Source organism: Lissotriton helveticus, chromosome 3_1 (genome assembly GCF_964261635.1).
Source record: "Lissotriton helveticus chromosome 3_1, aLisHel1.1, whole genome shotgun sequence".
Lineage (NCBI taxonomy): Eukaryota > Metazoa > Chordata > Amphibia > Caudata > Salamandridae > Lissotriton > Lissotriton helveticus.
This window is the reverse complement of record NC_136061.1, coordinates 994,168,542-994,195,940: the sequence shown is the minus strand read 5'-3', so window position 1 is coordinate 994,195,940 and position 27,399 is coordinate 994,168,542. Positions and strand designations below refer to the sequence as shown.

The 27,399-nt window shown below is 44.9% G+C and overlaps 1 protein-coding gene across 4 annotated transcripts in view; it reads right to left on the bottom strand.

The window, feature by feature from the left end:
* The window catches only part of ZNF385B (zinc finger protein 385B), a 1,180,505-nt gene that overhangs the window by 581,921 nt on the left and 571,185 nt on the right, over positions 1–27,399 (bottom strand). Inside the window, exon 1 of one of the 4 annotated variants that reach the window (XM_078681486.1) lies at positions 2,541–2,621. The exons of the other annotated variants lie outside the window; for them this stretch is intronic. The gene's annotated coding sequence lies outside the window, so the exon portion shown is untranslated. Of the gene's footprint in view, positions 1–2,540; positions 2,622–27,399 lie in introns of those variants that run through there. 4 annotated transcript variants of the gene reach the window in all.

The following is a 27,399-nucleotide window of genomic DNA, read 5'->3' as shown; positions in this document are numbered from 1 at the left end:
TGATGCCGTCAATTACAGAAATATATCTGTGGGTTCCCCCCCTTTATCGCTGGTGATATATCTTATGACAATATCATTGCATCCACAGCACTGAGCTAACCACCACATCTACTGCTTGCAAGCCAAATATAGGTGGAGTTATTCATATTAATTATATATATATATATCTTGAAAATTAGTGTGAGGTGATGTAGAGGATGCCATATTGCTTGTTGATATTAACATCTGGTATTATAACACTTCTCTGTGGCACAGATTCACTTTACAACTCATAGAATTGTTACTGGCATTTCTCAAGGCACAGTATTAGTGATGACCACTATCACTATCACCCATTAAAATGAATGGTCCTCTGAAGTTATTGAAATCTGTGGTAACACGATATGATTTCCTGTGATGTCGCCAGTTATTATACTACTAGGTGGAAAAGAGGTGATAGAAAGAGCTTTCGTGCAGTGGGGGCAAGCGGGGTTCATTCCGCAATCCCAGAGTTTACAGTACTGATGGTCCTCTTAACTGTGAGAACTACACGATGAACCCTGAGAATCCCCTGAGTAACGAGGCATTTCCAGGGGATTGGGCAAGTCCAGGTCCAAATTTACCACTATTTCCACATTATTTGCCTCAATTTCTCCTCGTGTTTGCAACACAATATCTGGGGCAAGCATCAAGAATTTCAGTGAGATGAGATCCTAAGCAGGTTTAAGTGAGAAAATCATACAAGCTCACCCCACCCACATTTATTTTGCATGTGTTGTCTTGCACAGCAAATGATTTCTCGAAGTTGGAAAGCTTAGCAACTTTCCGGTAGAGTAACATTTTCAAACATCAGTTAACTTGAGGGTCAAAGGTTATTCTTCAGACACACTAAATCATTAAAACAAGTGCAGTTTCCTGCAGTCTAATATGCTCTGTACTGCGAGGTCGTCTCTTGTTTGTTTTTTTTTATTTCAGGGCTTTAAACACCAAACCTATCTACAAGACAAGCCCCCAAATCAGTGTGCTCTTGTTGTCCGCTAAAAGTCAGGGGCGTTGCAACCACTGGTGTAGCAGGTGCAGTGGCACCAGGCCTGGAGCCCCGAGGGCCTACTGAGCCCTGAAAATTGCTCCATTTACTGCCACAACACCAATCAAAGGGGCCACTTCCCTTGCTTGCACCAAGGCGCATGGCATTTTTTCTATGCTACTGCTATAAGTCACCAAGTAAATTATAGAATCAGTGGGCTTGTATAATGCAGTGTTGCGAAGTCATCCCCTCAATGAAATGTCTGGATTGTCTGAGCAGATGCACAGAAAATAGACAAATGATAGCTCTGGGTCTCTTTCTATAGGAAGTTGACTGGGATCAATACAAAACCAGCAAGGAGCCCAGAAATAAGTCTTCTCACGCTAAAAAATTATAGAATTTTTCACTTAAAAAACAAACTTTGGGAAACCGAGGAGGTTTGATGTAGTGGCTTGGTTGTAAATCTTGGAACGTGGGGACCAAAGGTAGAATCTTCACTTAGGTGTTTCAGTAAAACATGGTGGTTTATGAACGGGTCTCTCTTTGCCCAAAATGTTAAATACGTGAAATTGTAAATATCAGTAATGTAATTGTGTAACACCAAAAGGCAAATTGGCATTTTGGTGCCACCCATCATCATGCATGGCACTCATACAAAGCACAGCTAGCTTCCGATACATTACATAGTTACAGAAAAAAATCACGTTAAAAAATAAATGGTGCACAAAGCCGTCAGATATGATAAAAGCTGAAAATATATAAAGGAGGTGTGTCTCTTCGACTCCCAAAAAGCAACCTTACATTAACAATATGAAGGAAAAAACATGACAACATAAGCGTCCGTTTCCAGCAAACGGATAAAGATGTTCTGTGAAATCTGAAGAGCCTCTGCAATTGGCATAAGCAAGTAAGCAAGAGCTTAAAAGAAAAAACCTTTTAAAAAACAAACATGAAACCCTAGTCATTTTATACCCAAAGGCTTTGCAACCGACAGAGTTGCCTAGTATTAGACAGAGGCAGGCAGAGAGGCTCACTTTCAGTGGCGTTTCACAGCAGCAAAGTTAACATTTCCCAATCGAAGGAAGACGCCCACCCTCTGAAAGACCTCCTCCGTGTGTAGACATTGTTGGCAATGTTTGAATCAAACAGAATTCACCCCCAGACAACCATTCCTCGTGCAGAGTATCACATTAAATCGCAGCATGCACAAACAGCTCGTAAACGCGCAGTATCGTTTTACAAGCTGTTACTGTTACGACTGAGAAATTGTTTCAAGAAGTAATAGTTGTAAAGATTAATAACACAGCGCTCAGTCCATTAAATTGAAAAAGCTTTAAGTAAGAAGTTAGACTATGAGTGGTAGATAAACTGTCCATGCCACCTGCCCGCAAACCTATGTCTATGTACAAACAGCAAATGCGAGCTAATTTTACCTTACACTAAAAGGAACATAATATGTCTCTTTACGCTTTGGCTGAAGTTGTTTTAATATTTCATGCACCAAAATAAGGTTAATAGAGGGATTTAAACTCACCCGTGGAAATAGTGGAGCCCTCCTCCAGTTGCTTTTGCACTTTATGATCGGTCTGCACCAGGCTGAGATTGAATATCACACATGCTGGCTGCTCTGCAGTCAGGTGCACTCCGATTATACAGCGCGATGAAATGTTACGTGTGACTGACAGAGACTTCAGCCAACAAAACAGTAGAGGTCTTTCTGAGAACACAGCTGCTGAAAAAAAAATACTCACGCCAAAACAAACATTTATCAGATTGCATTGCTCACCAAATGATTTATTGCAGTTTCTGTGCACAAACCTGCAATCGGAAATCACTCTCTGGTTCAGCAAAAGGAAAATCATGCACAGTTGGACCTGACCCTTTCTGCAGGGTCATTCCCAAACGTTGTGCCTTCCTCCTCCTACTTTTTGCCGAATTCGTTTTTGTTGGCCTTCGGACCCTGGGCACTTTACTACTGATAACCGGGGCTAAAGTGATCATGCTCTCTCCATGTTAGATTGGCTTATACCCAATTGGCACATTTAATTTACTTATCCTGGTGATTTAATTCAAGAGTGGGAATTAAGTCTCTGGCACTTTATCTGGTTTTTTTTGGTTTTGGGGTTTCTTCTGCTTTATTCATTCTAGTTAATTGGTTCATCTGGTAGTCACTGACCTGCTCCCACCATTTCCCCACTCCTGCTGATTTTCCCACTCTCCGTCCTCCCTGCCAGCCCCTCCCACCTCCCAGGCCCCAATGAGTAAACCTTGACCTTCTGGTCTAGTGTGCTGCTCCCCCTGCTGTCGCTACCCAGCTCCATGGGACTGTGCCTTCATACACAGCCCTGGAGGCCACTTTTTCAGTCCTGCTGTTGGGTGACTGCAGTCTGGTTGACTTGTTAATTTAATTTAATTGTGTCTGTAGCTCTTTATTTTTGAACTGGCTTATTTTGTTCTGTGGTTTCCTATGCTTTTTTCTTTGTAGTTGGTTGGTTCATCTAGTAGTCACTACCCCGCTCCTGCCGTTTTCTTTCTCCAACTGGTTTACCACCTTACAGCCACCCACCCGCCTACCTGCCTGCCCCACCCACCTCTCAGGACTACTTGTGGAGGCAGTTGCACAGCAGGTGTGCCTCTCCTAAGGCAAGCCCATCTGAACTCATTTGCGTCTCGATCATGCCCATCATCAGGACCCCTTGCCCTTCCACCCTACCAAGCTACACCACCTCAGACCTCTGAGCGAGGAGCCCGGCCTCACCAACACCTACTGCTGCCGCAAATCCCCACGCACAACCGGTAGGCCATTCTCCTTCCAGCATTACCACTTCATCTGCAGCACCGAAGCAGCCAACAACACTAGAGACACCGCTAACACGACCACACCCACCATGCCGACCAAGACTGCCCTCAGAAAACGTCCAATGCCCTAGCAGACCGCATTGAAGCCAGCTCAAACCACAGCAAGGAACTCTTCACCATTATGAAGGAGTTCACCAATGCAACACAGCTATTGAGAATGACATTACAACCTCTGAGTAACTGTGTGACAACCTTGCTGACTACTTCCACAACAAGATCTGAACCATCTACGAAAACTTCAAATGCCAACCCTCTCCTGCTGACAGCATCAACCAGTTCACACCCACAAACGCAAACCAGAACATATGCTCACCCACTGGAACCCCCTCACTATGCAAGATACTATCTTCATCATGAACTCCAGGCACTTGGGAGCACCCCACAGACCCTGCCCCCACCATGCCTTCAACCTCTTAAGCAAGACAATCGACGACGAGCTCAGGACGTTTCTGAAATCCTCCGTCACCGCGGCGTTCTTTCCTGAGGACTAGAAGATGCTGAAATGAGCCCTCTCCTAAAAAAAACACATGCCTACACAGCCGAACTAAAGAACGACCAGCCCACCCCTCTGCTCCACTAATCAGCAAAAGTCCTTGGGAAAGCAATCAACCAGCAACTCAACCAACACCAAGAAGAGCACAACCTCCTGAACCCCTCCCAATCCAGATTTCAAGCTAACCACAGCACTGAGACAGCCCTGATCGCAGCCACCAATGACATCAGAGCCCTCTAGGGAAGCAGCTCTCATCCTCCCCTGTCTGCAGCCTTTGACAAAGTCTCACCTCACACCCTGATCAACAGAATCCACCACACCAGAATTCAGGGAGAAGCCCTCAAATGTATTGCCACATACCTCACCATTAGAACCCAAAGGATCTGCCTCCCCCTGTTCACCTCTTAGTCCGAGAAGATCATCTGTGGAGTTCCCTAGTAATTTTCCCTGACCGCACCCTCTTCAACACCTACATGACCCCCGTGACTGGCACCTTCAGATCGCACGGACTCAACTTCATCTCCTGCAATGACGACCCACGGCTCATCCTCTCACTGTCCGTAGACACCTCCACCACCAAAGCTGATTTCCACATATACATGATGAACGTCACAAACTGGATGAAGCACAAATGTCTCAAACTCAACAGTGAGAAGACAGAAGTATTCATCGTTGGGAGCAACAACTTGCCATGGAACATTGTATGGTGGCCTGCGGAACTCGGCCCACCCCTCACCCCAACAGACCATGTCCAAAACCTCTGCATCATCATCCTTCAGGTAGTTTACCAGGCCTTGCACAACAAAGGACCAGCATACATCACAAACTCCTGACCTTACACCAACCAAACAGACACCTTTGATCTGCTTCCCTCTCCCACGCAGACACCCCCTGGGTCCTCCGCACTACCAGCATAGGACACCCCTTCCCGCACCTGGCAACCAAGGCATGGAACAACCTCCCCCTGCACCCCAGGACCGCACTGACACTCCAGCAGTTCAGGAAAGAACTAAAGACCTGGATGTTTAAATGACCAAACCACAACACAGCAGCCAACACGATTGATTCATTGATTGAGTGCCGGTCTAGAGAAAGGTCCTCCAACAGCAAATGTTAAAGGAATAAGATCTCACCACACTGAAACTCTAAAGTGCCTTACATTTCTGCCTAAATTATTCATCAGAGGAGTTGGAACAACAGGGAAGAGAGGAAAGTTAACATTCAGAACTAAAGAAGTCAGTGGCTTCTTAGATCATATTCAGCATTTTCAACGTTACTTTGCTGCAAGAGAAGTTACTGAAATTATATACAGATTACTTTGTTTAAGTTGAGTTTTTTAGGATGTACATTCAACAACTCCACCTGAGGATATTCCCTCATGTTATCTGCTGGTTAGAAAGTTGTTCCTTTTATCTAGCCGTACTTGCCTTCTTTGATTTGCTGTAAATAAATAATTCTTCTGTTTTGGTGATATGCCTCCATCTCTCATTTAAGTTGTATTTTATGAAATTCATCATGTGGATTTCTTCCAGGTGTTTTCCATACATCAACTCCTAAAAGTATTCACAAGTCCTCATTTAGAATTGCCATCTAAATCAATGAAAAGACTACTAATCTATATTGGCTTTACCACACTTAGAACAGGCGTGTTACCACACACATAGAACTATGTTGAAATAAACGGGGAAATACATGTTAAATCTATGTCAGATTATAGCATCTATTTGTGTGGAGATCCCACAAACAAGGCATGTTTTTACCAGTGTTATTGCATATGAAATGCAGTAATACTGCAAGACTTTGAACTAGCCAAATATGATACATGTGTGGTAATTCAATTTCCACACCAGTCCAGCCGCTTTTTGAGTTAATTTATCTTTAATTCCAGCTTGGTATAGACGGCATCCCTACATGAGTGTCAGTTCAACGATATTTATAATTATAGTTCATATTACACAACTGTAACTTATATTATTTAAACAAAACTGATGCTCAAATGAACATACAGTTATCGCCATCAAGTAAAGCTGATTGGGGTTTCCTGAAAGGACTTTGGTATTATTTAGTTTGTGTCACTATTACAGCAACCACTCCTCTTTTACATGCCCCCAGCCTACCATAACCTTGCTGTTAGAAATGGGGGTCTGTAGTTGGCAGAGGTAGGTACCTTGCTTCTTGTCAGGGTAAGGGGGCTACACACCTAAAATAACGCCTGCTCACCCCCTTGGTAGCTTCGCACGAGCAGGCAGGCTTATCTCAGAGGCAGTGTGTAAAACATTTGTGAACAAATACAGTAATACAGTGAAAACACTACAAATGGACACCACACCAGTTTAGAAAAATAAGTAATCTTTAATAGACTTAACACAGGACCAAACGACAAAAATCCACAATACACTATCAAGAATATGACTTTAAAATGGTAGAAATAGCTTAGTTCAATGTAGATGGTAAAAGCGTCACTTAACTCTCAAAGTACCTTGGATGTGTCACACAAAACAAACAAAAGGGTCGCAGCGAAGGTGATGCGTCGGCACCTTGCTTCGGGGAGGTGATGCTTCAGTTCCTTACTGCAGCACAGGGGAGGTTGCGTAGGTTCCTTACCGGAGAGGAGGTGATGCATTGGTTTCTTACCGCATTCCGTTTACGATGCGACAAGATGGCGCCTCGATGTGATGCGACAATCTGGTGTGATGCGACAAAATTACATCTTTGATGCGATGCGACAACGTGGATGCAATGAGTGCATGTCCGACGGCAGTGCGGTGAAATCGATAAACTTTGGAGGTGCTACAGGCCCTGCGACACGCTTCTCCGATGATGCAACGGCAACCTCAGCGGCGGCGGCACACTTCTCCGGTGATGCCACACGCTTCTTCAGCGATACGATTAGCGAATAGCTGCAACGGTGACACGCATCTTCGGCGATGCGACGGCAACTGCTTCGGAGGCAACACACTTCTTCCTCGTTGCATTGCGCTTCCAGCTCCCAGTGACACGCAGTCTCCAGAGGGCCCAAAACAATAGGAGGCACCTCACTGCAGGTGGAATTCCCAGCAGGGAAATTCAGGGGGAGCTGGTGGTGAAGTCTTTCTGTCCCTGAGACTTCAGAACAGGAGGCAAGCTCAGCTTCAAGCCCTTGGAGATCTTCCTCAAAATAGTAAAAGTTCACACAAAGTTCCTTTTCTCCTTTCCTTGGCAATAAAGTAACCATTGCAGGCCAACCCCTAACAGCAACAGTAATTCACTATCAGGACAGGCCACACACATCAGGGCATGTACTACCTTTTACACATACAATGCACCCTGCTCTTGGGCCTACCTTAGGGGTGACTTATATGTAGAAAAGGGAAGGTTTAGGGACTGGCAAGCGTGTGCACTTGCCAAGTCGACATGGCAGTCCCAGACTGCACACAGGCTCTTCAATGGCAGGCCTGAGCCATATTTAGCAAGCTGATTCTGTGGGTGGCACAACCAGTGCTGCAAGCCCACCAGCAGCACTTGATTTACAGGCCTTGGGCACACATGGTGCACTGTACTAGGATCTGACAAGTAAATCACATAAGCCAATCATGAAGTTGATAATCCATTACAACAATTTACAATAGGGAGCACTTGAACTTTGGCACTGAATGGCAGTGGCAAAGTGCCCAAAGCATCTAGACCAGCAAAAACATAGCAAAAACACAGGAGGCAACAGCAAAAAAATGGAAGGAAGACCCACGCCAATGGTGCCAGGTCTAACACTTGCTTAAAGTAAACAACTATGTTCAGAGTGTTATATGTGGAAATCTATATAAACATATACATCCCTCTCTAAAAAACGTTATAATTTCCTAGTGCATGAAGGTCAAATTTCAGGAGGGGGGGTCACATTCTTGTCTCCTGGCTTTGGTCGCTCTTGACATACAGTTCCAGTAGACAATTTTTTTTTTCCCTCAGGATTTTCATCTTGTGTACCATCTTTATAGATTCCAGCAAGAAGGGATGAGAAAATGAAGAACACCCAATAGTTTCTTAATAGAAAGAAATGCAGACGTATGATGCATGTTTCAGATAATTTTATGATGGTTAAGGGGCCTTCTCTACCTCTCCCAACATGCACAACTCGCTGGGTACAGTTTGCTTGACCATTGGTTGGTTGTGTTGCAGCCAACTATAAGGATCTGTCTTAATGTGGGTTGTTTGAACAGATGGGTGATATAACTAACACAAAGCAGCATGCAGCTTGCCGCACCCCAGTACTGTGGGTGCCTTTGTGTTGTGCATAAAGGATGAGAGGTGGCATAACAGCCAGAGCTGCTGACCTTGGCACTGAGGGACCAGGTCGGAGTCCCAGGGAAGGTCAGCATCCTGTGATTCTGAGCAAATCCCTTAATCTCCCCATGCCTGATACACATAAAACGCTGATCTTGTGCAATGTAATCTGGTCCTCATGAAAGGCACTCGAACGCGCTTGGGACAAGTTGGCACTATATAAAACTTCAAAAAACAAACAAACAAAAAATGTGTGCATTGACTGGTGGTTGCAGGGTATTCCACACAAAGCAGCAGTCAGATCTAGATGGACTTAAAACACGATCATTATATCTGATAGAGCTTAAAGTCATTGAACTTTTTTTGTGAGTTGGAGCAGGTATGTTTGCACAGAGGTTTATTCAGCAATTATATAAAAATGAGCCACTATCACAAGCATAAAATGATTAGATGAAATAATATTTGAATTAAATGAAAAGGCATGCCTATTACAAATTTCATTTAGATATTTGCTAATGACATTCTGTTCTAAAATATTTGGACCTTAGTTGATTAAATTATCCATTCAATTATTTCCTCATGTTATCAGCTGTGTACACATTTCATTTTAGTTTGCTGCCTCTAATTGTTCTACATGAATATTCTTTTCGGCCTGATCTCCAAGGATTAGTTAATGACGTTGAGTCCTATCAGCAATTATAAAATATTGAATAGTGCCCCCTTACACTCACTTTCTTTATAATAGGTAGTATTCAAACGTTAACATTTGCCTAACGTTTACATAACAGAACAAAACACAGTAGCCTTTTAATGAACCTATAGCCAAACACATATCTACACGTCTATGGACTTTCTCCTCGAGTGCCCTGAATGGTCCATGGGAGCACATGGGTCACTTGAAAATTAATGTATATTTTAGAAGGGTAGTGTGAAATAGGGATTTTGGTGTTCTAGCATTTTTTTCAGAAGAAAAAAATTATTTTTTAAACACAACAATCCTAAAGATGCATAACTGTTTATGAACTACAAACAACTAAAACACTATTATTTTAAAAGGTAACAAAAAATAATAACAATTTCATTCACAATTAGTTCAAATATTGGAAAGTTGCCCTCCTTTATAAGAGCGTTTATAAACTTTGGAAGTAACAAGTCCTCTACAAGAAAGCATATGCGCACTGTGTTTGTGATTCATTTGAATGACTATCTGCAGCATAAGAGAACGTTTAACAGTGAATATGTGGCACAGCCCCATGATGCAGCGCTTGAAAAAAGAGAGGTGACTTTCTGCTAGGAGAGAGCTAATGAAAATTGATGATTTTCCTTTTTTTTTAAAAAAATCAGAGTACAGACATAATTTTGAGCTGAATCTTGAAACTGAATCTCCTTCTCACCAGCCATGATCAATAATATTATATTGATAACGTGCTGCTCACTGCGAGCACGTGCACTTCTCCATGCACCAAATCCAGAGGGGCTGCCTTTATCCTCATTAGAGTTGCCATTACTCTTGGTAAGGCAACCACATTGCAAGGTTGTAGCGCTCGTTCATTTTTAGGATGCCAGTTTGTCAATTTAGACATGAAGAGGATTGACCTGCATTCACGGTAGATGGCACGGCTCTTTACTACTGGACACCGGTGTAGAGATAGTCTGAGCTTTCCACAACCCCTCAGAGATGTAATACTGTCCACACTGGCTGACTGCTGAAGGGAGGCGCCATTAAGTTAGGCTGATCTTGCATTAGAGTTTCACTGTAGCCAACATGGATGTGGATATAGGCATGCCTTGTTGTGATCAAGTCCTGCAAACACTGTTCTACATTTTACTACTCCCTGTAGAACATGCAACTGTATCTTTTAGAGGCAGCAGCATCCACATATGAGAATAAGGCACCAAAACAGGGCACGCTTATCTGTCTTTTCCAAAGAGAGCGCAGGGTAAAGGTATTGCATGCCTTACCTGTCTCTGGTCTTGAAGTAAATGTATTTAATGTGATTGGCCACTGCAGTCTTACAAAATGTTCATCACACTGACCCTCCCTAGGCTCCTGCCAGCAGACACAAGCTCAAACCCTGTAACCGTAAAGAAACATCCAAAGAAGGACACCAGTCATTGTTGGTCTTTTTATACCTCATGCAGCTATTCCCATTAAGAAAGAAGGGCAGTGGGCTGGCTGGGCTTTGTCTATCACATTCCACTTCCACTCAAGCACTCTCATTTTGAGCAGCAAAACGACCAAAGTATCTTAGCAAGCCCAGCATCCCTCTGGCTGACAAACATTGTAGACTCCCTAACCAACAATAACATAGGTCCCTAGATTCATTGGGTGAAGTTAAGCATCTTCAGTTGATTATGTGTCAATTGTGGTGCTCCAGAATAGACTGTCACCAAATTGAGAGCAGACACAACATTGATGTCACTGGTAAGCTCGCATCCTTTCAATTACTGTGTTCCTGTAAGGTGTAATAAAAGAACAAAGCATGGGACTAGTGCTGTTTGCCAAATGCATGCTAGCAATAACATCGGATCTTCTATCAGTCGTCACAAAGCTCATCTAAATTAGGGGGTGGGTGTAACTGGCATAATTCTCTCTAGCGTAATTACTGCAACATTACTCGTAATTATGCATAGTGGCAAGAGAAGCGTATTCCAGCATTTAGCGCTATTTTCTTAGTGCAAAATGTACCACAGTGTCCAAAATGGGTCAAGGATGCATTTTAAGCTACGAAGAACTAAATGCTACAAGAGACAAACAGCAGTAGCCAGCAGATGCTCCCTCTCTCTCAGTTCGTTGTTTGTGTGCTCCTGCAGTACGATTTTTGCCACAAATTACTCCCAATTACTCAAGCTGGCATATTCGCATACATTTGGTAATTTTCATCACGAAAGTAATGTGCAATTACTGAAATTACTCCGATTACTCAGGCGTAATTAAAATAAATTTCGCACAGGCCTAATCTAGATGTTTAGTGCCACAAACATTCTACAGAGTGTACACATAGCAGTAATCTAGAGGGAACGGTCATTCTAATGCTGCACACACAATGTTGCATTTTGTCCCTTTGGCAAGACTTGTCTGAGTTAGTACTGCTGTCTAGAAACAGAGGGGAAGTAAACTAAAGAGCTTTGTTGGCGAATAGGCTGTCATGTGGCACTGGTGCACCTGGTAATTTCCTGGTAGACTTTATTCTTTAAGAACTGTGCAATGCTTTCACTATTGCAATACTGTCATCGGGGTAGGACTGGGGCAGAAAATAGACCCATGTACCAAAGTAAAAGTGGCACTATGAATGAATCAGATAGCTAAAAAAGGCGCAATATGAATGAATCAGCTAACAAAGTGGGCACTATGAATGAATCAGATAGCTAAAAAAAGTGGCCCACCTTTGCAATTCTGGGCAGTTTTGAACTTTTAAAGATACATACATACATATCACTGTGTCTTAAAAAAGTTGAAAACTGCCCAGAATTGCACAATACATATATTATTTTGCAAGGTAGTGACAGGTCTTTTTCTGTCCACTTTACCATAGCTCCTATATTTATTTATAAATTATTTATATTTATTTATATTTATTTATTTTATTTATTATTTATAAAACTCATAAAGCGCACTGTCGCCTTGCAGGCATCCTGGCGCTGGTGCTCCAGAGAATGAACGGAGGGAACAGAAATAAATCAGCCAACTCAAACCATAGGGAACAGCCAAGTCTTCACGGATTTTCTGAACGGGAGAAGTTTATCCAGTTGCCTAATCTCCCAAGGTAGACTGTTCCAAAGTTTGGCCGCAGCCACCCCAAAAGATTTTCCCCCTGCCCTGACTTTTTAGGTCGAGCCTGTCCCATTCCGCAGGAATGGATAGGATCGAATTCAAGTGCTTGATCCGACTCGTGAAACCACTGGCGTTTCTTCACAGTGCATGTGAGGTCACGTGGCCACAAAAGCGGGTCACGTGACCACACAAGCACGCGCATCTCCCTAATCCGCCTCCCACGGCCGTCCTTTCTGCCCACCAGCACTTCAGTTCCGTCCCTCCTCCCCCGAGCAGAGGCACCATCTGGCTTTCCTCTCATGCACGCACATCGCTCGCGATCACTTTCACCGCGCGCACCACTCGCAGACTCACTTCCTGCGTGTCCGACTCTTCCAGGTGCAAATATCACAATCCTATTCGATGCTCCTTATAAACATTCCATGATGTGCCGTCTAGCGTTTCCTTTCATTTCTCCTTCCCCTCCCCAGCCCGTAGCAGCACTCCTCCCACACCAGCAACTCCCCCCTCCCACACCAGCACCTCCCCTCTCTCTCCCCGCAAACACCTATCTATGCCTGTCCCTGTCTTACTGTCCCCTTGCTAGAGAGTCTTTACTTCTTTTCAGGATCTGCGTGTCCAACTCTTCCAGGTGCAAATATCACAATCCTATTCGATGCTCCTTATAAACATTCCATGATGTGCGGTCTAGCGTTTCCTTTCATTTCTCCTCCCCCTCCCCAGCCCGTAGCAGCACTCCTCCCACACCAGCACCTCCCCCCTCCCACACCAGCACCTCCCCTCTCTCTCCCCGCAAACACCTATCTATGCCTGTCCCTGTCTTACTGTCCCCTTGCTAGAGAGTCTTTACTTCTTTTCAGGATCTGCGTGTCCGACTCTTCCAGGTGCAAATATCACAATCCTATTCGATGCTCCTTATAAACATTCCATGATGTGCCGTCTTGCATAGCATGCAAACACCACATCAGTGCATTTAAAAATACATTTGTAGAATTATAAATATGATGAAAACATTGTAGTCACGGGATAATGACTTCTCCGGTATTTACTTAACAGACGAGCCCAGGCTTCCGAGGAAGGGCTGGGCTCACCACTGCTCCCGCGGGGGAGCGTCTCCCCAGGCAAAGAACAGTCCCTTCTGGCCGGGATACACCGAGAGCAGACAGGGTCGCGGCGGGCGAGCGGCCATTCACCCCGCGGACCTTAAACACGGCCATCAATCCACCGGAGACGAGCAGAGGCAGTCCCGACACTGAAAGAGTGCCGCCATGCACACACTGCAGACAGACACGCACGCATGCACCCAGCAGATAAGACATAGCACCACACGCAGCCGATAGACCCCACACATGGCAAACAGACACACACACACACACACACACCCCACAGCAGACAGACACACAGGAGAGATACAGACGCAGGCATATAGCAACAAGCATTGGCATAGCCAATAGGTCTCGCTTGTGGGACCTTATAAGTATTTTGTTTTGCAGCACAATATCCTTGTAACTAAATACTTATAAGGTCCCACAAGCGAGACCTATTGGCTATGCCAATGCTTGTTTAATTCTAGGGACTATCTCCAGACGTGCTGACGAAGAGCGCAAAGCCCTGGCAGGGGTATACCATGCAAATTTAGCTTGCAGCTTTCTGGGTCCAAGCCCATGGAGGGCCTTAAAACAAGGCAGAGAGACTTAAATCGTATTCTCTGCCTGAGGGGGAGCCAATGAAGTTCGGCCAGGGCCGCGGATGCTGATGTTCTTCTAGGCCACCCCAAGGCCATTCTGGCCGCCGCTGATTGAATTCTTTGGAGCCTATCAAGCAAGAAACTGGGAGACTCGAGCAGAAGTGCATTACAGTAGTCGAGTCTGCTCAGAATTGTACATCTGGCCACCAGGGCCCGAGCAGAGGAAGGTAGAAGCGGCATGATCTTACGAAGGGACCTAATCAGGGCAAAGCAGGAGGATACCGTTTTTGCAACCTGGGCCTCCATAGACAGCATGTTGTCCAGCATAACACCTAGGTTGCGCACTGTTTTAACAGGAGAAACCCTAGTGGCAAATTCTGGGGGCCAAAGATTGTCAGGGAGAGAGTACGGAATCTTACTCCCCGAATAGAAGAGCAATTCGGTTTTACCTGCATTGAATTGCAGGGAGTTGACCTGTAGCCAGCCAGCAACGTCCCTCAAACACTCATGGAAAACCTCAACCAATGTTGAATCCTCCCCCTCAAAGGAGAGGATCAGTTGAGTGTCATCCGCATAATTAATCGTATTGATCTTATAGGACATAATCAGGGAGACCAATGGTTTTAAATAAAGGTTGAACAAAATAGGGCTGATAGACGAGCCCTGAGGAACCCCATGTGATACTGGAAAGAACGCAGATTGAAAAGGGGGGAGGGCCACAGCCTGCTGTCTGTCCTCAAGAAAGGAACGGAACCACCGCAAGGCACAGCCCCTCACCCCGGCTTCCTGCAATCTATGCAGGAGAATCTCATGGTTTACCGTATCAAATGCGGCAGACAGGTCAAGCAAAATCAAAGCCGTAGCCTGACCCCTGTCTGCACGCATTTGAAGCTCATCCATGGCCGTGATCAAGGCCGTCTCTGTCCCGTGGGCAGGGCGTAAGCCAAATTGCAAATCTTCCAGCAGCTGGTGTTGCTCCAAATGTTTAGTCAATAATAAACTGACCCTACGTTCAACAATCTTTGCAGGGAAAGGAAGCAACGAGATTGGTCTATAATTCTTCGAGCACTCTGGGTCCAGCGAAGGTTTTTTCAGCAGCGGTGATATCAAGGCTTGCTTCCAGCAAGCGGGCACAATGCCGCTGGTCAGAGACTGGTTACAGATCAGGCGAAGAGCAGGGAATAATTCCACCTCGTACTCCTTCCAAATCTTATGCGGGACCGCGTCCATAGGTGAACCGGAAGAGATGTCCCACGCCAGCCTCCTAAAGTCTTCCTCCACTAAGGGAGAAAACCCTGATAGTTGCTCCACAGGCTGTCGACAATGGCCAATATCCCTGCCGGGCGTGGTCCGGTCCATCAATACCTGGGAGCAGCTGGACACAGGGGGGGCTTTGAGATCATTGATAATGACCTCAATTTTGTCCCTGAAGAATTTGGCCAATATATGAATCCTTTCACCGAGTGCTGACAGACCACCACTTCTGTAACCTAAACTATAGAAGACTAAGCCTGGGTATAGTTCGCGTAGTAGCGCTACGCATAGCTACGCAAAGTGCACTTCGTACTACCTGAGCTACGCGTTGCTACGTGAACTACGTAGTGCACTGTGCAAAATGCTGTTCGCACTGATTGCACTGATTGCACAGTGCTGGATGCTTGTCCGCACTGTGCAATCAGTGCAAACCGCATCTTGCACAGTGCAAGCGGTTGTTTTCTGCCGCTGGAGTAGATTTCTACTCGAGCGGCAGCTTTCTTAGCGCAGACTGGTAGTTACTCATCACGAGCATACGCGACCACTCGCAATGAGAAATCTGACGTTGAAAATCTCGTCGGGAGGTTTATTTTCCACGCTCGCGATCAGCAACTTTATGTTGCTGATCGCGAACAAGGAAAAAGTCTCGCCGGGATGCCATTTCGCTCACTCGCGGTCGCCAACTTGACATTGAGGACCGCGAGCAAGCAAAAAAGTACTGCTGCGCTACGTGTGTTTGCACTGTGCTACGTGCAATTTGTGTAGTGCGAAGTAGCGCAAACTTCGCAAACTATAAGAGTGTAGCATAGTACTTCGCCCAGGGTAATAGAAGACCACAAATCTCTGTTGAAAATGTATGAGTTTACACTATCATTCCACCTTTTTCAGGGTTTATTATATGATGTCCCAAGTATGTGTGTCTTCACAAAACCATGGCTGCTCGCAGGATAAGGACTCTGCCTTTATGATCTGCATCGTTCGATAAATATGTGGGCCATAACACAGTCTAATCCTCTTTGAAAGAAAGGGGACTTGATTCAAATTAAAATCTAGAAGTCACATGTCAGTCAAATGTGTATTTAATTGTAGAGAACTAGCAAGGTGCCCCACGCTGCAATGCTGTTCCGATTCAGACGAATGGCTCTCTTTATGATCTATTCTAAAAGATGCACAAATTCCTTTCTTGTAAGTGTACCTTCACACAGTCGAGCCCGCTTTTAGGTTCACAGCCTCTATTTTTAATTTTAATTACCGGATGTCATAAACGTCTCTCAAAAGTTTGATGCCTACATAGATCTCATTTACATTTAAATCTCAGGAGCTCACAGATATCCATCACGACTGTGCAGCCTCACACAAACATGCCCACTCTGAGGGAAATGCAAGCCTTTCTTCTTTAGGTTACAAAAGTCTACAACTGTCCATCAAATTCGTGTAGTCACGCACCATGGTATTCACTCGCAGAGACATGTCACTCTTGTTTTTATTTTGATGACAGAAGGCTACAGAGCGGGGTACAGGTGCCATTATCACACCTCTCTTCTTTCAGGTAAGAGACGTTCCTTTTGATTCAGTCGTGGCAGCCCGCGCTTGCCTGCTAATTGCAAGCAGCTATTTGTGCACCTAGTGAATCCGGGCCAATGTGGCAAAAGTTTTGATTGAAATAAAAGAAGGTCACAAAAGATTGTAACGCGTGTTCCCTCGAGAAGCTCGGCCACTCGTGTACAACTATTTTTCTATTTTTAATTTATACCATAACTAGCAGCCCGTCCGATGTTGCCCGGGAGCAATTATGGCTCAGGGCCCCCGCCCGCCCTGACGTTGTGTAACCTGCCCACCTCACTGGTCACGTCACTTTTTCCTGCTGTAATGCCCCGTTTGGTACCTGCGCACGTCACTTGCCACGTCACTTTTTCGTCCTGTAATGCCCCGTTTGCTACCCGCTCCACTTTGTATGCTTTTCTCCCCTGCACACGTTTGTTTTTCCTCCTGTAATGCCCCGCTTCACTTTTTCGTCCTGTAATGGCCCGTATGCTCCCCGCTCCACTTTGTACGCTTTTGTCACCTGCACACGTTTGTTTTTCCTCCGGTACCTGTGGCTCGCTCACCGCTCCTCCCGTTTCTTTTTCCTCCTGTTAACCTGCCCACATTACTTTTTCCTGCACACGTTTGTTTTTCCTCCTTTACCTGTGGTTCGCTCACCGCTCCTCCCCGCCGCCGCTCCTCCCTCACGTTGCTGACTGGTAACTTGGCACCCTACTTCATCCGCCGCTGACCGCTCCTCCCCGCCGCCGCTCCTCACTGTCTGCCCGCCGCTCCTCTCCGCCTGTCCGCCGGTCATGACCGCTGCTCCCCTGATCTCCGCCGCTCTTCGTCACTGCTCCTCCCCGCGCTGATCTCCGCCGCTCCTCCCCGCGCTGATCTCCGCCGCTCCTGTATGCCGCTCCTCGCGTGTACGTCGCTCCTGATGTCAGCACGCACGTCGCGGCCGCGCTACTTCAGAAGGGACTACTTTTTTTTTTTAACTTATATTTTTTACTAACGTATTTATTTTTAATTTATATAGCCTATGTCCATCTGCACACCCTGAGGATTACAACGATGTATCGGGTGTGTGGATTGGCGCTGTGGTTCCCGAGTTTACCTGGCTCAAAGGTTTGTGTTCTCTTTTTATAATATTAGTAAAGATAGGCTAAAAATGTTAATCAAATACGCGTGCCTTCATGCAATGCTGCTACCTCTTATGCAGAAAAAGACAGACTTGTCTTCTAAGGAGTAGGACAGGTGGCTCAACTGCTCGGCCCTGATGGGTGAGATTTTCGTGCACTTATCAAGTCAAATGGTTTGCACTGTGTGCAATATGATGCGAACTTCATCATTCCAAGGTCAATAAAATTGATTTAAAGTAATAGTAACACTGATAATTTCCAGTGTCTTAAATACAAATATAAGATTTCCACCGCACTAAGGCTAGGAAAATCCCCATTCTCCCCTTATTAAGAAGTGGCAGGAAGGCTGCAGCAGCCATTTCCGCCTTGGGGCTGACTTCATTTACTTGCCTCCTATGGAAGATTTTATGTACTGGCCACACAGATGTTTGCCTCTGGCTTCCTTAATGGATACCTGGAGCTGTAAACCGGAGGTACAACAATGTATCTATCTAGGTTGCCAAATTAACTTGTGATAACCACGTTGCCATCATGTGTTTGGGGTTCTTCCCCTAGACAAAGCCCTCTCGCTATATATTGTAATCTGGGGCAAGGGGTGTTTTTACAGGTGGAGTCGGTATGCTTGGGAAGGGGGCTGCTAAGGACTCTCCCTTTAAAATTGGGCTGACAGTATGATTGCTTTGCTAAGAAATGGCGGCTCCTTCATTATGGTGGAGGAGCGTTGCCCCGCCTGTTGCGAGAGCAGCAGGCACACACATTAATATAATGAAATGGTAGTAAGTGCCATTTTATTATAATGTGTCACAGGCTCGCGCTGTTACGGTGCGAGGGCAGGGGGCGGGACTGATTAATGCAATTGCACTAATACTTCAGCCCCCTGCCAGTGCAGATCTGATTGACCGGCTGCCTACAGCTGGCCAATCTGACATGCGCACTTCAGAGCCGGCAATCCCAGGGCTGAGAAACAGCTGAAGGATTGCAGGCTTAGACCCCCAGCCTCAAAATGAGCGCTGGATTAGCCTTCTTCAGCCAATCCTGGAGCAGCACTGCAGCTTCAGGATTTCCTGGTTTCATTTTTCCACAAGGGAGGAAGTCCTTCCCTTTCCACCAGACTGCCCTCGTCACAGCTGATGGCTCGAACATAGGACAACGGAACCCTGAGTGCCAGCGCATCAAATATAATGAGTTTATTGGGCATGGCGCCCCATCATATTTTAATGTTGTCGGCCGCTAATGGTGTTTTAACACATCCATGGGACTGCTATCCATTTAAATGCCCGAAATGTCTTAAGTCTTTGATACTCAACATACTACACCTGATGTAACACCTTGTCATCTTTTCGCCACAATGTTTGAAAAGAGAGAGGAACCCCTTGGAACTTACGCAATACGGAATCCCTTCTATCAGCGGGACCACTCGGCTTTCGGAGGCAACCTGGTCCCGATAGCAGCGGCGTCCACTACAATATATCTGCTTTTAAATACAATAGCTTCACTGAGCTGGAACTGAGAGTCCTCGCAATTCAGGCATACGACAACCCATTTAAAGTTCTAAATCCAAGCGCACTGCAAAATTTATATACCTGCAGATAACCATGACGAGCAACCCACAGTAGCGGATCGTCACTAGAAATGTTATTCTTGATCTTCCAATAATTCTCCAAAGAGACGTTCGATGAACGACCCCTACAGGAGGATTGTCACCATAATCTTTCTAAATAGAACCGTCTGAATTTTAACTTTATCCACAACTACGTCGCACTTCTGGGATTAATAAGACTCCCAAGGATCTTATCAATAGGAAAATTGTACAGACCCTTCAATTCGACAGACAACCAAAGAATGTCTTGATAAAGGTGGACTACATTTACTCAAAACCACCGAAACGCGTCGACGCTCCTGTATAGTACAATTAAAACCTGCACCATCAATGTTTATATCTAAAAATGTATAGTGATAACACAGTGGTGTATACAATTGGGATTTCTTTTAATGTACAAATTGTATTTTACCATTTGTGTGTTTTACAAACCTTTGTCTGTCCTTTGTCTTGTGCAGGTCGCAATACAAGTGTTATTGTTGTTTCATAAATATTTTATGTACCATAATTTGTATAGAATGTGTTTATGAATTGTTTTTAATCATACTTTGAGTATAATACATTTGTTAATCTTTTCACTTCTGTGCTTAAATGAGTTCTTACAGACAGAATGTTTTTTGAGGCTAAGTTTTAGCTTGTGTTGTAATATTTTTCAAGGGAATAATTTCTTTTTCACATCTTTTCGCCACAAACCAATCAAAGGCAATATCATAAAACTTTTCCCCCTCAGTCGGGAATCGTCCACGCAGGTTAAGACATGCACAAATTGGAATGGACTGGACTCTTGTAAACCCCCACCAACCTTGCACAGACCTTGGCTTGACTCCTGGACAATCGACCACCCATGTATCTGACTGTTCAACATTCTTATGAATTATTTGTTGAAATTCAATAACTTCTAATGCAGAATGATTATTTTATCCCACATATTAAAATCCTTTATCTAGGATTGAGGGGATTCTGCTAGGTGAATTCAGCAATCCGAAAAATGATTAAACGGGAAACCCAGGAACAAGGGTAGCTTCCCTCCACACAAAAAAAAATCTGACCCTCAGGACCCCATGGTATAGCCTAGAATCCTCTTTCATTTGTTTCCCTTGGTAGAGCTATATTGAATTTTAAAACATGTAGACATAGCATCATAGGTATAATATGGGTTCCCCATACATCAATAGAATGGTTATGCAGCACATGAATATTTCAATATACATTTAATGTATGGTCTCATATGTTTCCAGTCAACAAAAGTTCTCAGTCATCGTATCCTGTTTTCAATTCCCTCACTATTGGTAGTTGTTAGCACTTGATCTTGTATCGCTGACTATTGAGATAAGCCATTTTTGACCATTTTGTTAAATCCAGAAATAAGCAGACTGGTAAGAATTGAAGGAAGATTTATTTTCATGCAGCACAGTACCCTAGCACAGCTCCAACCGCCTAGATAGAAATGCATGTAAACATCCCCACATTTCATAAAGGAATCATGTTACATCAAACAATGACATAAGCAAAAACAACTAGAAAGCTGTAGATATAACACACTTCTAGTTATTGAGGAGCGCAGCAGTTGTTGGGTGCAGGGCCTCAAGGCGGTTGCTTATCTGTCTTCGCCACCACTTTGTCTAGCTATGTGTCCCATGGGACGAATTGTGAAGTCACTCTGTGCCATAGTGGAAGCAAGCACCAGGTTGTGAGATCTCTCTAGTAGCTCACTTGTTGATATCCCTGAGCCAGGGACAGTGGAGGAGCGGTGGCGGACTTCCACACTGCTGTGGCGCTTCAGTAGGACATATTTTAGATCTACAAACTTCGTGGGCTATGTTCTTGGGATCTTAAAATGTAGCAGTCCCAGCAAACAGCATAGAGGGTTCACACTGAGTGGTTGTCTCATCATGTCAGTAAGTGTCGCTGCCGTCTCAGCGCATTAATGCCCAATTTCTAGGTAGGTTCATACCATATGGTAAAACGTCTGCCTCTGCGCATTCACATTGTGACTTTTTCGGGTCCTCCTGGGAAAAGGTGTTGCAGACATACGGGGCAAGGATATGACTGATGTAAATAATTGAACTGTGTATACTTTAGGTGAGGGTTCCTGGAATGCCTCCAGATTTGTTCCAGTGCAAGGTTCCACTGCCCATCTGTGAGCTCCTGTCTGATCAAGAGAGTCCATTGATTCCTCAGGGCAAGTAAGCTCGGGCTGCATTGTCCTGTGTATCATCATGACCAACTGTCTGCCTGTTCCATGTTCTAGTAATAATTGCAGCGCGGAGGAAGTCATGGGTTCTAAATGGCTCGAACCCCATAGGGACCCGATTGCAGCTGTCAGGGCGTTATGGTTTGGAAATTGACCCTCATTGATTCCATAGCACTCCCTGAGATCGTGGAATGTCAACATGGTTTTATGCTCATACAGGAGACCTAGCTCAAAAATACCCACCTCGCTCCATGGTCTTATATTGTGTCAGTCGACCACTTGTTGAAATGTCGTGAGTGCCCACAGTGTCAGGTTGGGCAAGTACCATGGTTGCACATGAATGTACCGACAGCGTTTTGCAACTTTGGCAAGGCATTTCATGGTTGCCACATCTCTCCATGGATCCATTAGCCAACCCAATATGCCATGATCCCCCGTTTCCTGTATAACAGACAACCATTTGGGTTAGGTGGGCCTGATAGCCAGCGTATGGGCCATTGTAGCTGTGCCACTGCATAGTACAGATTCTAATTTGGAGCCTCCAGCTCACCCTTTTCCAGTGGGGCATATCAGTTATGGGCGGCCACTCTATTCCTCACTGTATCCCATATCAGGTTAGTAGGGATGGTATTCAGGTCCGACAAGAAGAGTCGGGGGAAGATGAAAGGCAGTGAATAGAATAATAATAATAATAATAAAGCCATTTTTAAAGCGCATGGCTGCACAAAAAATAGTGTGTCCCCCGCGCTAGAATACTACTACATCTCAAGAGACAGAGAGAGAGGAGGGGAGAAGCAGGGTTAGAGGAAGGAGGAGACTTAGGTAACTGGAAAAAGATGGGTTTTGAGTTTAGCACGGAATCTGGTTTCTGAAGGTTCCATGCGAAGATCGAGTGGTAGTTCATTCCAGTGTTTAGGGGCCAGATGTCTAAAAGAGCGGCCACCCATCTTGGCTCTGCGGGTGCGGGGGAGTTTAAACAGCATAGCTCCGGCCGATCTTAGGTTTTTGGTGGGGCGATGGATTGTGAGGAGTTTTTGTAAATATCCTGGGCCTTTGCCCTGGGCGATTCGGTGCGTAAAGCATAAGGCTTTAAATTGGATGCGATCCTTGACCGGGAGCCATTGAAGCTTTGCTAGAGCATTCTTCCCAGATGCTCTGCGGGGTAGGTTAAGTACCAGGCAGGCAGCAGCGTTTTGCACGCACTGTAGTTGGTGTAAGCCTTTTTTACTTAAGCCTAGGAGTAAGACATTGCCGTAGTCAAGATGGGGGGTGACTAGGGCATGGACAAGTGTCTTTCTGGCGTTGATGGGGAGGAGGTCGAGGACTTTACGGAGGGTTTTTAATGTGCTGAAGCACCTTCCCGTGACTTTATTGACCTGAGACCTGAAAGAGAGATCTGAGTCGAGCATAACTCCCAGATTTCTGACAGAGTCCGCGGTGGAAGGAAAGTTACCCAGTTCCGTCGGCCACCACATGTGTGACCAGGCAGAGGGGGATTTGCCAACAACTAAAAGTTCAGTTTTTTTCGCCGTTAAGGCGTAGACAGTTGTTGTTGTTGTAGAAGTAGTAAAGCAGCCTGGGTAGCACCAGCATTTTTGCCATTGCTGCTCTGACCAGTGAGGCGAGCAGTAAGGACTGAAAGAAGGTCAGGGAGCTGCACAAGCCAGCCAGCAGTATCCAAGGTTTCCTTGGATTCGATCTTTATCTGAATGATAGACATTGACACTCAGATATTTGAAGGAGTAGTGTCATCACATTAAACCATATGGGAGAGTGCCTCATGCTCTTGGTCTGGGAGTTTTCAGAGAAGGAACAGGAAGGACTTAGCCGAGTTTTAGACCAGAGACTGTTCTGAATTAGTCCAGCACCTCCATCACTCGGGGTAGATACCTGTGTACATCTCTGAGGCACACCAGGGAATCATCTGCCTATAGTGAAATCGTCCCCCACACGTTGCCACTCAGAATCCCCGCTGTGAACCCCATAGCCGAAAAAGGCCAGCCAGGTGTGCCATCACTAGAGCAAATATAATTGGTGAGAGCAGGCATCCCTGCCGGGTGCCCCTAGATTTCTCTGCCCGTATGCACCCGACCGACAGAGTCGGCATACAGAAGCAAAAACAACAGTTGATGGACAGAATGCAGAACAATGTCATACATTCACCCCAGTACAGAGATCTGGGCCTAAATCCATCGTTTTATTGCTCACCATGCCATTCCAGTTTGAACCCAACCATATGCAACTGTCAATCCTCCACAATATTTTGGGTTCGAAGCCCATTCTCAGGAATACTTCCTATAGGTAGGGCCAGCCTAGCATTTCAAAGGCTTTTTCAATGTCTAGGGATAACCCTGTTTGGGGTGGTAGTGATTGTAGGATTTCTTCCATAAGGCAAAAGAGATGCCTCCAATTGGGGAATGTATTCTTCCCTGGGATAAAGCTGTCCTGGTCATGGTGTACTAGCGTGTTAAGACACAGCAATAACTGATCTGCAATTATCTTCCCAAGAATCTTGCAGTCCGTAATGGGAGAGCAGCCTGTAGGAGCACAGCTCCAGTGGGTCAGTTTCTGGTTTAGGAAGGACCACGATCAGCGCCTCTTGCAGGGTCATGGGTAAAGTGCTCTTACCTCTAGTAAGTTGAAACATATGAAGTAGCCTTGGGGCAAGGATTGTCTTATAGGCTGAGAAGAACTTGACAGAGAGTCCGTCCATCTCAGCTGTCCTATTGCGTGCTATCTGGTCAATTACAAGCTGAATTTTCTCAACCATCCATGGTTCATTGAGAGAATGCTGTTGTATGGGATCAGTTCTCGGGATCAGTAGCCTATCCAAGTAGTCCTGTAACAAAAGTCCCATATGTATCACCCTCTCCCTATATAAGGAGCTGTAGTAATAAAACAAGACTGCACTGATGTCCACCTGTGTGTCAAGAATTTCACTGGTTTGAGGTCTGATAGCAGTCATTTGGGGTCTGTCCATGTCTGAACGCAATAACTAAGCTGCTATTTGCCTTGCTATTTGTCCCTTTGCATGTTGTTTGGCCTATTTACCAGAGCTCTGTATTCCGCTCTAAGAGCGGGCAGCTCATATGCATGCCTGTACCCTCTCCTGTCTGCACCTCTCCCTCACGTATTGCATTCTTTTGATCCTGGACCTTCCAGTGAAGTTTTAGCTTCACACCATAATTAGTGTTAATGTAGAGGCCTCGTATGACCAACTTGGAGGCATCCCAATCCACCTCCTTGTCCGATGCTGTCCCATCATTTTCTTCAAAAGAATTGGGTGATATATGTGCCTAGGGACTCACAAAATATGGTATCCTGCAGCGCCTGTGTGTGTAACCTACAAGTGGTTATTGGCACTCACCCTCTACCCCAGTGTATTGCTATCTTGAGGGGTCTGTGGTCAGAGAGTGTGCAGACTAAATATTCAGCAGCTAAAACATGCAGCACCATGGCCAAATCACAGAGAAGCAGGCCAATTCTAGTGTGTAACTGGTGGACTGGTGAAAATAATTAATGTTCCTTCATGACAGGGTGCATGGCATGCACTATGTCATGCAGGCAGTTGTGTCCCAGCCAATCTGCAAAGGAGTATGCAATGCTGGCCGCCAAAGTGCCTTGTAGTTGGGGGAGTGATCTATCCAAAGTGATATTGTGAGCACAGTTAAAGTTCGAACCACATATGCGCAGTACATTGAGGTTTTGTAACAATATGGGGGCAGAATGACTAATTTTGATTTGCAGCATTAGGGCATACTGCAGCACTAGTGTGATCGATGCTCCAGCTAGCATTCCTCCACCACTAAATAGTGCCCCTTGGGATTCACCTTCTTACGGGATTGCCAGTGGACATTGATAGCACCCAAAGAAGTGCTCCCTGTGCATATACCAAATAGGAAGTGCCAACAATCTGCACTCTCCAGCGGCGGTTGAGTTTGCGGAGCTCTGTGGTCGTAATGTGGGTTTAATGATCTTTTTCCTAACATAATTCACAAACAAATCAACAGTACTCACCAGCATACTCCCCTTTGGGACTAGATAAGCCTACAGATCTATCCCCTCCAGCCACACACAATTTGTAGAAGAATATACCTGTTAACCACAGTATGTCGATCTGTACCAAACTAATGAAAAGTCACCTTCAGCTGATCTACTATCTTTAAATGAAGCCAAGCAAGCAGACTACATTTTCCATCATCCGTGTGTCCAGGAAGTGATATCACTGCATTTCCCATCATCCATCTTCACAGGAAGTGACATCATTGGTTTCCCACCAAAACCATCTTTAAAGGAACAAGCTAATCAAGAGGACTTCACTTCTCATTATCTATCTCCACAGAACGTGAAATTACTGCATTTCTCATCATCAAACTACACAGGAAGTGGCATCACTGGTTTCCATAAAAGCCATCTTTTTAAGGAAGCAAAGCAAGATGACTTCCTTTCTTATCATCTATCGGCACAGGAAGTGACATCACTAGATTTTCCATCATCCAACTGTACAAAAAGAGACATCACTGCATTTCCCATTATTGATCTGTGCAGGAAGTGACAACACTTTCTGCCTTCTCCCTACTTCAATCTACTGTTCAGGGTATCTCATCCCCCGAGCGAACATAGGTAAGGATATTACCTGTTTGGGACTAATGGCAGAAAGACTATTGATGATATTGCTAGTTTGGGCTTGATGAGGACAGACACTGACAAGGTTATTGCATGTTTGGGTCTGATAGGGATGAGAAGGGCCTTGGACCAGAAACTCTGTTCTGCAAGTTAAATAAAATGATGTGCCTCATCCAATCCCATACTACCAATCGTCACCCAGATATAGACAACCCTGACCCCCACATAGCATTCACACAACACATAGAACCAACCTCATATACATCCCACGAACTACCGCACACCCTCAAAACTACAGAATTCACATTCCAATTCAAGGTGATTAATGCTTGTTCTGCAGTACTCCATATACCAGATATTGTGACCTCATTCCCTCACACAAGCTTAATGCTTTCTTCATCACAGAAACATGGTTTACGAGCACATCCTCACACATTCTAGATCTCCTTCTCCCCGCAGACTACAGCATGCATCATGTGGACCGTGCACATGAGAAGCGATTGGGGATTGCTGTCATCCATAAGTCCCAAAAACAGTTTGGTATACCATGGGGACAAATTCATAGAAACACACACCTCACAGTGAAATAATACATTTTCACAGGAGTTATGACTCGATCAAAAGTATTTTTTATCAGTCATTATTGTAATCCATTCTATCTATCAATTCACATTCCATCGTTTTTGTGTGATCTCTGGTATGTAAAATCAAACAATGAAACATTTATAACATACAAAGACAAGACATCACTATTTAACAATAATACAACAAATATTGTACACTACAAGAATGATCGTAGTCCATTTCCTAACTCCTTGCTTCCTTGTAACTACAATCATAAAGTAGATACACATTCAGGCTCATGTGTATCCCACTCGGAGGAATCAATAAGTCCTTCTGGTCTTGTACATTAGGCAAGCAAGCAACACTCAACTACATAAAACATAATACTCGGACCACCACTTTCCATCACATCTAC